General features: G+C 32.9%; 1 protein-coding gene across 8 annotated transcripts in view; it reads left to right on the top strand.

Moving 5' to 3' along the window:
* The first annotated feature begins 9,200 nt into the window (after positions 1 to 9,200).
* Positions 9,201 to 14,253, top strand: part of LOC116346382 — a 72,990-nt gene continuing 67,937 nt past the window's right edge. For 2 of the 8 annotated variants that reach the window (XM_031776395.1, XM_031776403.1), the window contains exons 1-2: positions 9,201 to 9,339; positions 10,255 to 10,724. The gene's annotated coding sequence lies outside the window, so the exon portion shown is untranslated. Of the gene's footprint in view, positions 9,404 to 9,448; positions 9,590 to 10,150; positions 10,168 to 10,232; positions 10,725 to 14,253 lie in introns of those variants that run through there. The other 6 variants (XM_031776398.1, XM_031776396.1, XM_031776399.1 and 3 more) reach the window with 6 other exon arrangements.

Here is a 14,253-nt window from a genome sequence, read left to right as displayed (position 1 = left end):
CCTGTTTATTTTGCAGTAACTTTGAATGAATGTGTACCGCGCGAAACAGCTTGGTGATACATTAAATGTCAAAATCATCGGAAATAGACCACATTTTTAAATGTCTCAACGTCGACAGCAAAAACAACGAGAGGAAAAAAAAAACAACAACACAAAATTCGTGTTAAGCCAAATAATTGTATATTTTTTTATCAGGTATACAATTTTGCATGGATTGGGGCAGATTTTAAAGGCGATGCACGCAACGCATGTTCAACTAAATGAAAAACAACACAGAAATTATGCAATCACTGTTGACCGCAATTTCTGATAAAAATCTTTGAAACATAAATCACAATATTTTGCTCATCGTGTTTTAAACTGAGTTGCAACCAAATAACGAACCAACCAAGCAAATTCATAATCTCAAACTTTGTTTGAACGAGGGAATGAACAAAAAAAAAAGTTTCATTGAACTGTAACTGTGACTCAGCTCAACTGTGTAGTACATGAAATATGTTGAAAATGCACTCTTGAAAACGAACCAACAAAAACAGAATAGAAACATGCAGAATCATTCGGTGTAAATATGCAATGGATAGAAATATGCGTGCGTTGTGCGCGTTCGTTCGTTTCGTGTGCGACCCTTTTGGATGAAAAAAAAACCTATGATCCCATAAATATTGCATAACATTGCCGTTGCTCATTGTATTTTGTACATCAAATCCCGACAACAATACACTTAATAATAAATTCAGTATTCAGTCATCATCCCATTCATGCAGAAATTCAAACTTACTGCTTTTTAAAAGAACGAGCAAATTCACATACATTTTAATAAAAGCAAATTAAATATAGATTATTGTGTGCCGATAAAATGGGGCGTTCGATTTTACGAAGTCATTTTGTCTTGGTATTGAATATGATATCACATCGATTCATTATAATCAAATTCATATTTAATGCACTCAAATACAATGTAAGTTGTAGAAGTGGATCTAAAATGCTTTAAAATGCTTTTAATGAAATATTTTAATTAAAACACAAAAATAAAATCTGAACGGGAGATTCTGTGATTTGCCATGTATATCAAATCTGTAGAAACGAATAACTGACTCAATGGCGCTAACATTTGCACATTTTTGAAGACAACATTGTTGTTGCAATACACTTGTTAATGGATAGTTCGAATGAACATCAAACGAACATATCTGACAGATACTGTCTTTGTTCGTTGTTCGTCATCAATATATTTTTGTAAATTTTGTTTTTTAAATGTTGGATACATTGGCGACTTTGGAAATTATCATTCAATACGCCGAAAATTGGGTGCCATTGAAATGCATTTTTTCTTTTGAAAGTTCCCCTCTCACATGTTGCATTCGATTAGTTCCAAAAGATTATTCTAAATAAGTATAGGAGTCCATTGAATTCGTTGGAATGCTAATTACATGATATATTCTATAGAAAGTTTCATATGTAAATGATATCTGTGTATTTTTATGATAGGCAATCATTGTTCTGCACACACACTACTGACACATTTATATGTAACACTATCGATCCACATCAAATCGACTGAGAATGAGAATGTGTATTTCCACGTTATTGGCAGAGAGAAAAGAAATGCCAATAATAAAAATTGATGACTCGAACAAAAATTTGCTCCCATTTTTTGCAATCTTCTGTTCATATTTTTTTATTGATTCCCGATATTATTACCAGTACACCCCTACTGAATACACCAGCGTTAGCATTTTGCATCCAATTCAATGTGCTGCCTTATTGGTTTATTTATGTACGCGAAAAATGAACAATTTTTCTGAATTATGGCGAAAAAGGAATGCAAAAAATGAGCATTTTTGCATGAGAATGATTTGGAATTTTTGTGTCTTGTCTATCTCATTGCACAATGGAATACTGAATAAGTCTATCGATACAATATCACCCGAGATACAAACGAATCGAAAAAAGAGTCAAAATAAATGCTGAGTTCATATTTGTTGAATGAAAATCATCGGAAGGGACACAGAGTGATCCATGGTTTGTTAGAAAATATACAATTCAGAATAGTACCCGATTTTTCGTGTTTTTTTTACTAAATCAATTGAAAAATATGAATATTTTTTATGCATTAATGAATATTTGTGTGGATAGATTGAAATCTATAAAAAGTGTGGAATAGTTGAACCGTAATAACTGTCTACACGGTGAGTTCATATGAACTGTACGAAAAACATAAATACTCCGTTCTGAGTATTGGGTCAAAAACGCAATGCTTTATCATTGAACGAAACAGAAAAAGGAAACAGTGAGAAAATATTTATGTGGCGACAGAAGCAATGTTTAACTGTGTGTAATATGCAAAATTTTCTTCTATTTTTACCATTTTATTTCAGTTTGTTTTCGTTATTTTTTATTCAAAGCCCCCCCATTTTTCCATACTATGCATTGAGCAAGTTTGACACTGCGACCATTTGTTTATATGTTTGGTTGGCGTGTGTGCGTTTTTATTTCGAATTCTATTTGTCTCGTTTGCATATACGATTCTAATCCTTTTAGTACATGTTCAAATGAATGTGTTTGGCCACTTCACAATGTACACACAAAATGTATAAAATGAGTTTGTACTGCCGTAAGTTGCACTAGCAATAGGTCATTGAATGTTATCGGCTGACATCATATTTAAATTCAGAGAGAGTGGATATGGTTGTGGATGCGGATGCAAACACTTGCAGTGTTTTAGCGTTTTTGGATGGCAATAGAAAAATCAATATAAAACCATTCACTCCTATCAGTTAATTTATTGAGTCAATATGAATGATTACATTTGCTCGGTCTGTGAATAAAACTTTGCCAGACGAGTGGCTTCTCTCCATTACAGTAACAATGGCATAAAAATAAACTCATTAAACTGTTAAATGATGCAGAGACGTTTCCAATCCAAACAAATGCAAATATCGAATGCACACATCATTCTCAGGTTGAACAAATTTGTCCCTTTCCAAATTGATCGATTGAGAAATTCGAGTATCGTGTGTTTGGGATGAAATAACATTCATGTTTCGAGGCTAAAAGAAAGGTATTCAAATCAGTTCATATATTGAGATTGATTTTGATTTCAAAATCATTCGACAACTTTTGGTTTCTTTTTGACATTGTTTAAATTGATGCAGCTCTTTGTAAACCGATTTATTTACACACTTATATAGAAATATGGTGTTCTTTGAATCTCTCTCAAGAGAAATGTTTTTTTGCCCCTTTGAAATGGTGACTGTATTTCAAATTGTATATGATAGAAAAATGTGGAATTTGTTATTATTTCCCATTGGTCACGGTTCGATAAATAGTGTACTGAAGTTTATTGGTACGGTTAAATCAAAGTGAATATGACAAAGAAAAAGTGTTGAAAAAAAACAATGTGAAAAAATGTGGCTATTACTTTCATGTCACAAATTAAATATGGTCATTTCCATTTTCGATGCGGTTTTTATTCATTAAACCATAAGCAAAAAAAAACCTTACCATATTAAACGAAATTAAAATGAGAAAGTGTAAAAAATGCAATTTGGTCTATCTATTTAAATCCAAACAATTTTTTCCAAACTATGTCATTCGAAAATATGTACATTACATTAGTGTGCAAATCTATATACAGTGTGAAAAACATGTTTTGTTTTTCAACATTCAACGGCACTTCCAACGAAAACAATTTTTATAACATTAAATTAACTCTATAATGAGTCCATTAAAAATTGATAATAATTTACAAGCGCGGTACTGTCGCCCATTTGATTGAGTTTCACGTTAAAATTGTACTCAACACTTGCCATAGGAACAGCCTCATAGTGCGTCTGCAACAAAAGCACTTACATTTAATTATATATCAACAATCCGAGTAATGCAATGAAACATTACTGAGAATTAATAACGTGCAAAAAAAAACCGACCGACACGTCACTGAGTGACCCAAGAGAACCAACCATTCAGATGAATTCCTTAAGCCACCATAATTTTGTACCATAAATACCAATGATAATAGCAAAACCATAAATATTTATTTTATTTTATTTTAATTTATATTCGAACGTTTTTTATACATTCCCTTTGCTATACAAGTTTCATAATGGTGCAATTAACAATTAATGATTTCGATACATATATTTTTGTACGACATAGAGAAGCACTAGGGGGTGTCACAAAACATGTGTATACAAGAATCACGAAATTCGACTTGAACTGCTATAAATCAATATCTACCAAAAAAATATTTAATTCTTTTAAATATTCTCAAATGTTTGCCAATTCTTATGAATCCGAACGAATTTTGAATATTCTTATCTTATAGAATGTTTTGAATATTCGATCAATTCAAAATTCAAAATGTTCTGCTTTGCCCCTAGAAGTGGCATGACAATATAAACAAATATAAGAAACAACAGTAGAATTGTTTCCTCTCAACAACGTAGATGTCATTAATGATTGTCAGCTTACGAGTAGAAACCATTAGGATTTCATTATATCTTCACATCAATAACAAGTGCTATGTATCAGTTGCTTAAGAATATATGAAATAACATGGCAGGTACAAAAATAATGCGAGATGCGTTATCTTTGCTAAATTGCACTTGAGCATATAAAATTTTATTGAGATTCTTTCCTCAATTCAAAAATTGTATCTCTTGTTCGCTTTCGTGCATGGTGCCTCCTTCCTATAATAATATTCGTATTGTCGTCTACATTGCCACTATAAATCAATTTGACCAAATTAATCAACAAATAATTTCATTGTGACTTCAGATTGCCTATATAAATATAACAATGAAGCTCGATTCATTCGTCGATTTGCGTTTTTGAAAGAATCTCGTAAAGTGGCCTCTGAAAAATATTTTATTATTTTTAATTTAATAAACAGTTTATTTGTGAAATGTGAGTCATTGGGTGGATTCATTACGAATAAAATTTATCAAAAATTTAGTTAATTGGAGTTATTGTCGCCTAAGCATGGCTATTTTTAAAATTGTATAAATAAATTGTCGGCAAAATGTTGAATTTAATGTAGCGCAAAAGAACTATACAAATACTAATTGAAGTATTTGTTGGAATAAATATTCTGTTCAAAATGAAAATTTCAAATGGTAGAACACTCAGTGTCAATCTAACATAAACTTCTATTCGAAGCATGTTTAAAATGTTAACTTCAGCGCATAACGAACGAAGTAAGAAAACAATGGATACCGCCACTTTCCAATTTATATTTTGCACTTCGTAAGTGCTTTCGATGAAATAAAAAATACGAAAACAAGATTAATATGGCACAGATGGGAGTTTCAGAAAAAAACACAGAAATATTTTGCCCGATGTGATGCCAATGCGCGCATTTGCAAATGCATTAATTTGAAATTAAACAATTACGAATGAAACTTCAAATTAAAGGCAAACCGTCCTTTTTAACTTTTAATAATTTGCTCCTAACTGAGAAAGGCCCTCCTTGAAGGAGTTCAACTCGCGCTCCTCCTTAGATATATTGCTCTGAGAAACACTCTCTGTAAAAATGCATATAAAATAAGCGATGACAGTTGCATTCTTTTTTGAAATCACTTATATTTATTCGCCAGTATATTTATTCTCTCTGAAAGAATGATAAAAAGGAATTCAAATGCAAATGCTATCACTTAACAAGATTCGTTAAATTAAATCGAGGAGAAAAAACATTGTTAAATCGTAACAACTTACCGACCAACAACAACACGATATGGGTAATTGCATTGAGACTGCTGAGCTGATTTGATAAAGCGATGGCGCTCGTTTAAATTCAATCAAATACATACGTTTTCTCTCGTTCTCTCTGGTTCTTTTTTTAAAATATTTATAAAATATAATTATAGTAAACTGAACACGACTCGATGTGCATGCAATTTGTTGATTTAATGTATGGTTGATATTGCAACGGTTTGTCTGCTTCCACATTGAATTCCATTCCACTGTTCCATGAGCATTTATTTTATTCTTCTTGCTGTTGGCCTTTTGCATTGTCATTTTTGTTAATTTGTTGTGTTAACAGTATCACTTTTTAGTCTATAATTATCATTTTTTATTTGTTTACTTTTGTTTGTAGTTTTTTCTTCATTTTCTTATGCCATTTAAAAGACGATGTGTGTTGTTTTTATTGTTTCCACATTTCTTCGAATGCGGTAGCAAGCTGTGAACAAACATTATGTTTTCAATGCGCAAATATGCGCTCAACTAATTCCGTATATTGTCATTTCGAGAGTGTGTTCATCATTAACAATTCGATTGCCATCAGTTGAAGTGCGTGTGGTCTTTCATCGGATGCGTGTTATTTTTTTGAACATTTCGGTTATGTATGGTGTGTACATTATGGTCGGTTTCAGCGCGTTCTGTGTCAATAATAAGTTCAATTCCAGCAAGCAGTTCGAAGCGGTTAGATGAAAGGCTGTTGTTGTCTGCAAAACAAATACAAATGGCAAAACAGTGAAAATATTTCGTTATAAGAATCAATTACATGGAAAATTATCTTCTGAAGACATCATTTTCTTGGGGTTGGAACAATGTCATCTGAAATAGAGTTTATACGACATCAGCCTGCAGACACTTTTGATAATTCTTAAAAGGTTCTCTATTCATTTTTGTCTTTCGGCAAAATGGAATATACATGCATCCATTCGCCAATGCCTTGACTTCCATTGTTTGGCATTAAATGAGTCATATAGTTAGTCAATGTCGGTTATTGTTTCCACATTGGATGTCCCTTTCATTGAAATAGTGCAGATATTTTTTTGTGAGTAATCGATAGAATGTTTATCATGTGAGGTCTTTTTGTTGTCCTTCATGTGTGATGCTATTGTTTTTTGTCCGTTCGTTTCTATTAACCAGATTAATGTACAGAACACATCTGTAGTGTTGTTGTGTTGTGAGCAAATATTTTTAGTTGGTAAAAATGTGACGTCAATGTTGGGTGTCAAAACAAAGTTAAAATAAAAATTAATTGACGCGAATGAAGCAGCATGACGTACAGTGTCTGTGATAAAGTAAAGATAGGTCGAACCGTCTTTTGTGCCAATAAATATATATAGATAGACTGAAACGTAGGTGTTCCAATAGATCTTTGCCTTCACCGACACAACACAGAGCAGGTAAATTTTAACTCACTACAAAATACTTTGTTAATTGATTGGGAAGCTGGGCCATTGAGAATTGACCTATGTTGACTTCAATACCTTTCTGTGTTCAAAAAATAGATTTTCCATTCCTCTCCCTAATTGACAGAGTCGTCGAATTATTACATAAGAATTTGTTGTGCACCCAGCAAAAGAGATTCATTTTCAATCAATACCGTTGGATGGAGTTCAGAAAGGAACATATCTTGAATTACTTTGCCATCTATGGAGCAATAATTAAAGGGATCATCGACAAAAAGTGGCTCTCTATAATTATATACATCGTTTTAATAGTGCAAAAATGGAAAAATCTTCAATTAGGTAGGTTGTTGTTGTTGTTTTTGTTATGTAATATTAGCTGTTGTTAATAAAATAAGAGAATATCAATGTATCTGCAACGTGTTTTCAATTTTCCTGTCGACAAAATGCAATCTCGAAATAATCAAGAGTGGCAAGTGATATTACGTAAAACAATCAATTACGTTGGAGGCATTTATGCTACAAATAACTTCTAACATTTTCCCTTCAGCGTAAAATGGAGATGAAAGTAATTTTTCTAACGGTGTCAATTATCAACACAAACTTCTACTGATTTAATGCCATTTGGTGCTCATCTCTGCACCTCTTATTCAATCTTAACGTTCATCACTCACCCTTGCTCTTCGCCAGCTGCGCTGTTTTTGTTATTTTGCGGATATCTTCTCAAATTTTATGAACTGGGTGTTACAACCTTGAGATGTTTCGAGTGAACGGTTGAGCAAGAGTGCTCATAAAATTACGTACAAACCGAGTGCGTGGTTAGGAGTACATCATGTACGGTATCTTCATCAGTTTCATCAATTGAATCTTGACTGCTTTTTTGCATCAGTATAAGCTTCATTTTTGAAAGGATTTTCAGTTACTTTCAGGATTCAACATTAACCTGAATATTTTATCAACTTCATAATTAATTTTCTTACGTTCGTTCGGCGATGTTACGCTGAAAAAAAAAGGAACATGTTGTGAAGATGGTTCAATGGAAATCTTAATTTTTAATCTATCGTTAAGATTAACAAATTTTTTGTCCCTCTCGAGTTCTTTAAAATTTTACAATCTTGTCATATTCACTTGTTGCTACGTTAACTTTGTTTCTCTATATTTTCTTTTTAAATTGTCAAGTAATTTTTCAGAGTTCGTTGGTATGTTACTTTTCACTTGGGAAATCGGACGATATCACTTCATCAGACGAAATATAATTGCATAATAAATATCGGTGCTTTTTTCTTGAGACATTTTACTGAACAACGAAACTCGAAACAGAATGAATGAAATAGAATAAAATGAAATCGAATGGTCACAGCATGTCCGTTGGATGAACAGAGGAGAAATGAACAAAGGAGAAAAGATGATAGAAGCTTCTGCTCATGTTTGTAATCTAGTACCATAAAATCGTTTATTCGATATTATTCTGTATCAAATAGAGGCATTCCATTGATTTTATCACGACTCCGTCCACTGACATCGCATCCACGAACGTTTTTTTTTTGGAAAACCCAATCGAGTTTTGCTCTATCGACAAATGCGATAGCAAGAAAATAACAATGATTATTTGCTTTACAACGACGTTGAGTATATATTGAAGGAGAAATACACAGACATGTATTATATGAATGGTGAGCGTGAGCACTGCACGCTGTACGAACAGCGAACACCGAATTAAGTAGCGACCTGCGGAACCAATACATCTGAATCCATCCGCATAACCAGTATGTATTGGTTCGCGTTGCGCGTTTACATCGACTTGTTGTCGCGCGCGCGTTCACTTTTGTAACTTTCGTATTCAGTGCAAATGCCGAAAATGTGTATAAAACGATGGAAACGGATACGGTGGAATGAATTTCATGTCGAATATATATACAAACACAGCTATAGCTATAGACGCGTTTAGGGAAAATCACGCAAGCAGCACCCAACATGCGAAACGAAATCGACGAAATACAGAGCACACAAATACAAAAGTTACTATTTTCTAAATTAGACTCAGTTTTGGCTAAACATCCGACGAAGAAGGGAACACTTTCATCGTCGTCGTCGTTCAGCTCTTGGTTTCTCTTATCATCTCTTTATTCACGTATTCACTTACTGCTATTCGTTTCGAGTCTGGTTTTATCTGTACTGTTGAAGCTGGTGCAGCTGTGTGGTGTGTAATTTCTTCGCTTCGAACAGTTTTATTCGTGTGTTGATTTATTCTTCATTTCGTTGTGGTATTTTTTTTTTGCCTTCTCTTAGTTTTCTTCAGTTTCATGTGTTTACATCGCGTTCGTTCGTTCGTTCGTCTTGTTTCACTATTCTTTACATTCGAATGGCAAAACAAAGAGAATAAAATCAAGGGAAAAAAAGTGTTAAGCCACCTTTTGTGTATGCGAACTCTTCGCGGTTGAATATTCTTGGTGCATATTTTTTTATGTATATAATACATACACATACACATACATACGTATTTATATATACATATACAAGGAATTTTTTTTTCGATATATTTCTTTCATTCGGGAATCTGAAGTGCTGCATAAAGTTTTTTTTATCACAAAAGAAATGATTGTACGACGTATTGTTTTGCATATGTGTCGAAGTTGAAATTATCGTTGAGGCCGGTTTTTTTTGTTTAGTTGTGTTTGTTATCGGGATTTGGTCAAAATCTATCATTTACTTCGTATCTTTTGAATCAAATAAAAAAAAATCTTTCTCTTTTTCTTGTAATAATCTGTGTGGTATTTTCTTCAACGTGTATCGGCTTCAGTCCCTACTCATTAAAATGTCGACCATGTTTTCCAAAATTCAAATGAAAAAATGAAATGAAATTAATTAACTTAAACCTGAATTTAATTGGTATTTAAATCGAACAACCAAATAAAATCAAAGGTTTTATTGGAGATCAACTTAATTATAATAATAATTGAGAAAAAAAATTGCCCGTTTTCATTTTAGCTGCACAAGTGAATTTTGTTAGAATACATGGTTATTGGTGGTATTGAGTTGTTGTGATTTTATTTTTCAAAATTTGTGAGCACCAGATGAAAATTGGATTTACAGGACTACGATTTTTTTTCCGCAGGTATAAACTTTGCGTTGTTTTAGGCCAATTGATATTTTATGTGGAATCAGAGAAACAAGTGTCTAAAAAGTTGAAAGTACATTGTGTAACAACTGAACCATCAAAGTAGAAAAAAAAACATCGAAATAGAAAAAAACGAAATCATTTTTCGACGTTTATAAATAGAAAAGGCACATTGAAGTTACGCGTGCGACAAAGAAGTTAAATAAAAGTCACGTTTACAATTTGAGAAAAAAACGAGTATTTATTTTCTATGAACATTGATCACATTCGAGCAGACATAAAATAATAAATGTACGAAAGAATGCGAAGAGTGCAACAAAAGCACAACAATAACAACGTTTAATGTAAATCGTGTATGCATTTTGTGCACCAACAAGAACTGCAAAAACAAAGTGGTGTGTTGTGAAAAAGGACAAATACGGTTCAACAAAACCCAAGAGTGAACGGCACAAGAACATGGCACATGGGTAAGTGATTTGCTTTTTGAACACAAAGAAAATGTGAATAAAAATCGCAAAACGAGTCTATCGATAAAAAAAACAGCATATACGCATGCCATGAGGTGAATTGAAGAGAGGAGGAGGAAGAAAGAGAGATACACATTCACGGCTAGTGAACGATGAACGAAGTGAACGATGAAAAGAACAAGAAATGCATCATACTTGAATGTTTCATCACGATATTCATATACCTGCACGGTATGTTCTATCAACGTGCATCTCAGCCGTAGCATGCTTTGGACGAAGGAAGACTTTTATCATAAAATACATTCAAATCAGTTTTACGTTTCGTCTCGTAAATCTAATTCAACATTACTGTAATGTTCCAATGCAAAAATGATGCATTTTATGCTTTCATAAGAAAAAACTCCCAATATTAAAATTCGTTACAATTTTTCTGCTATTTCCATCGGCACCACAAAATAACGAATGAAAGTGCAAATCGATTCTAGGCAATTGAATTCGCTTTTTCCAGACAAACATTAAGAAATTTGGTTTATATACTCGTATTTATATACTACTCACTATTAAAGCTAAACCGGTTTCAATCGTTAATTTAAATCATATTAGAAGGTAGAGAAGAAAGAACGAAAAAATATTAAAAATTGTGAGTCATTCTCACTTCTTTCGCATGAATTTTGTCGATGATTTTGGCGATTTTGTCCATTTGCTTGCCCATAAAGTTTTATTTTATTGCGATTTACAAATTGAAAACATGCCCAACACATCATTCTATTTCGGGAGACGGCTTTAAGCCTGAAACTTAACCAACATTTTACGATTATCTGTTTTAATTTGAATTGAAAATTTGGATATCGATGTCGATATTATTTGTAACTTTATCAAAGACATTTAAAAACCGTTATATGTATAATCAATGTGATTTTTTTCTTCATTATATTGATGTTGCAGTCTAGAATTGGATAGACGGTTTGCTGTATCAAATTACACATAATCAATATTTAATTTTATTTCCATGTCCAGACGAACGACCGAAAAACGAACCAAAAATTCGTTATTCGATTTATAGGTTTTTTGTTCGAAATCGTTTTAATGTTGTGGTTATTTGTTCGATGAAACGCCTCTATTGACTGTGAACGAAAAATGAAATTGACAAAAATAAATGAAATTTAATAAAAGGCGATAGGCAACCAAACGCCCATAGCATCAAAAATCATAACATTGAAGGGAAAAGTTATTATTATTTTAAGCAGAACAAAAAATGTGAAATACGTGAGCATGACATGCTCTTACTCAATTATGCATCCGAATGGATGTCATCGAACGCACTGTGGCGAGATGCTCTCGTTGAACATGTTGAATAAATATTTATTTTCCAACAAACAAAACAAACGGAGCAGCTGAACCGAGTACAATGCACGCGCACAGAATAAGAACCAATAATCAAAATTCGTTAAAAGAAAAACAAAAAATATAATTCGAAATTTCCTCTCTCGTTGCTCATCTCGCAAGCGATATTTACAAATTAATAAATTGTTAATGTTTTGATTTGAGCACTTTTTTCGTATTTTTCTCTTCACATTTGTCTTCAATGCTTTCAATGTTCAGCGTATGGTTGTAAGCTTGTTTATATTGTCTACATTGTTTTTCTCCATCGCGTATGTATCGTTTAATGGCACACAGCATTATACATTTCATAGCCACGTTTTTCATAATCATGAGCCAAATCAAAATTTATTCTATACTGTGTAAATTCGTTCGATGAATTGCGCTTCGTTACCCGACAAAATCGTTTAAATCATTTCAAGATGGAAACGGAAGATATTGTATGGAAATTCTAAAAGTAAAATAAAATAAAAAAAGACGAAACGCTGTTGAAAAAATAGATTGATAAAAACGTGGGTGGACACCCAAAATGACGATAATTCACGTTATTATATTCCTATAAATTCTCCCCCACCATTGGATCCATTTAAAAATCGCTCAAAATGTGTTATTTATCATGTTTTGTCTATTCATTTTGTATAATTTTGATCTTACGCTCTCGGCGCTTGTTCGAGGCACGGATTTCTTGGCACATGGGGCGTTCAATTCTAAATTTTTATATCGATTTTTAATGTTTACACTCATAACGTCGGCCATCAAAACAAGATGTATAGCCACGATAAATTGGTTTCAATTTAATCATATTCATTTATAAATGTATTACAGTAGATTGAACGGAGCCAACAGCAAGAAGTCATTTTGAATCAATTACATGTTGATGCCGGTGACTAAACTGTTCGTTTGCTTTGAATTTCAAGCACTCCAGTTTGTTTATTGCTGAGATATTTTAAATTTCAGTTTGTATCATTCGAAAGTCGAAAGAATATGCTGGAAACCAATTTGGGATGTGCCCCCAAGCCTTTTTTTATTGATTTCCCATTGCTGTTGTTCACAAAGAGAGTCAAAAATAGAACGATTTTTTCTGTGGAACGCCATTTTTTGGTTTCGGAAAAAAGCCACAGTCTTTGCAATGCATGAATGTGAAGCACCCCAACATTAAATTTCAAATGAACAGCATCGTTCTCGTTATTTCTTTTTTTTATGGAATGCTTTTAGCAAGCGAAAAAAGCCCCAAAAATATTATTGCGAGCTATAACAAAGATAATAATATTTTATTTATTTCTCAACTGATATTGAACTAATATCAAAGTGAACGCAACTTTTTTTTCCGAGCAAACGCAACATTGTTGTTACCGCTTAAAGGCGGACAATGAGCTTCAATTACGTGCAAAAAAGGCGATTTGTTTGGTGTTTAGTTGAGTAAAAAGCGACATAAAAATCAAAATGACAGTCGAGCATCATCATTGGTTTGTGGCCGTAGCTATATACCATGTTGTTTGTCCGTATCGGAATCCATCTAGCATCATCAGCGAAATTCCGCATTATCTTTTGGCGTTATTGAAATGTAAATTTCTGCACACAATACGTCACTAAATAATAATAACAATAACAATAATGGATCCCAAAAACCAAAACGAGAAAATACGGACAAAAAAAGCGACTCATTGAAATATGCATTTTGTCTTCCGAAATTTCGGGTCGGTTGTCTCAATTTTGGCTGTTGTAGTCGAAAAATGATGATGATGATGACAAATACAATACCAGCAACAAATACCGCATACATTCTACCGAAAATAATAGAATCGAAAAGGATAGAATTGGGAAGTCAATGCAATGCAAGTGTGCTCGATAACGGACGACAAAAAAGTAAAAAGGAAAAAAAATGTACAATATTAACAAACAACAACAATCTGACGTAAGAAATTGGCAAAAGATGTTGAATTTCAATGAGAGAGTCGCATTGAAGCGAAAAACAACTTTCCAGGCGAGAAGATCCGAACAGAAGTGGAACAAACGCGCCCTATTACAATAAATATTATATGAATAATTTACCATATTTGTTTTCGTCATTCTGCGGCAGTAGAGCATTCGACAGTTCTTCGGCTCCAGTAGCACAGAACATTTTATAGAGAAAAAAAAATGAAAGCGA

The sequence above is a fragment of the Contarinia nasturtii genome, unplaced genomic scaffold (genome assembly GCF_009176525.2).
Source record: "Contarinia nasturtii isolate CC-2019 unplaced genomic scaffold, AAFC_CNas_1.1 Cnas_scaffold_1500, whole genome shotgun sequence".
NCBI classification, from domain to species: Eukaryota; Metazoa; Arthropoda; class Insecta; order Diptera; family Cecidomyiidae; genus Contarinia; species Contarinia nasturtii.
This window is presented reverse-complemented; position numbering and strand designations above follow the sequence as displayed.